The sequence below is a fragment of the Galeopterus variegatus genome, unplaced genomic scaffold (assembly GCF_000696425.1).
Source record: "Galeopterus variegatus unplaced genomic scaffold, G_variegatus-3.0.2 Scaffold4154, whole genome shotgun sequence".
Classification (NCBI taxonomy): domain Eukaryota; kingdom Metazoa; phylum Chordata; class Mammalia; order Dermoptera; family Cynocephalidae; genus Galeopterus; species Galeopterus variegatus.
In genome coordinates, this window is record NW_007730265.1 from 128,646 (window position 1) to 129,197 (window position 552).

The window sequence follows — 552 nt, forward strand, 5'->3', positions numbered from 1 at the left end:
GCAGTGGCAAACTGCACCCCAGTCCTTGCCCACAGCTCCCAAGAGCTCAGAATTACCAGGGATTTTACTGTGGGCTCTTTATCTCCAGATGATGCCATCTCCATCTCCTCAGTTCCACACAGCATCTGAGGCATTCTTCACTAAAAGATATATGTACAGCAAAACAAAAATAGAAAACCAGCACTGCAGAGTAAGGGTGGAGTATAAATAAACCAAGATCTCTGCCGATTTGGTTACTTGGGTTGAACATCAGATAGAGACAGAAGCTTCCCAGGAGTCAAGAGAGAAAAAGGGATACAAGGGCATCTCTTCTCAAAACATGTCCCGTCACAGGCCTTATGGGAAAAGGGTTCCTTGGTCAAATGAAATTGGGAGAACCCTGCACACGTCACCTACTCAGGGAGCTTCACAAGACAGCTTAGTACAGGTTATGAAAAGTCCTGCAGCAAAGGCACTGTCTACCTTTGCTTACTCCAGCATTGCCCAAACTGATTTCTTTCTTTCTTTTTTTTTTTTTTAAAGATGACCGGTAAGGGGATCTTAACCCTTGAC

The 552-nt window shown here is 44.6% G+C and overlaps 1 protein-coding gene across 1 annotated transcript in view; it reads left to right on the top strand.

Annotated features, from left to right (window-relative positions):
* Nucleotides 1–552, top strand: part of LOC103602444 (potassium channel subfamily K member 3-like) — a 54,680-nt gene that overhangs the window by 53,694 nt on the left and 434 nt on the right. The gene's annotated exons all lie outside the window — the stretch shown is intronic.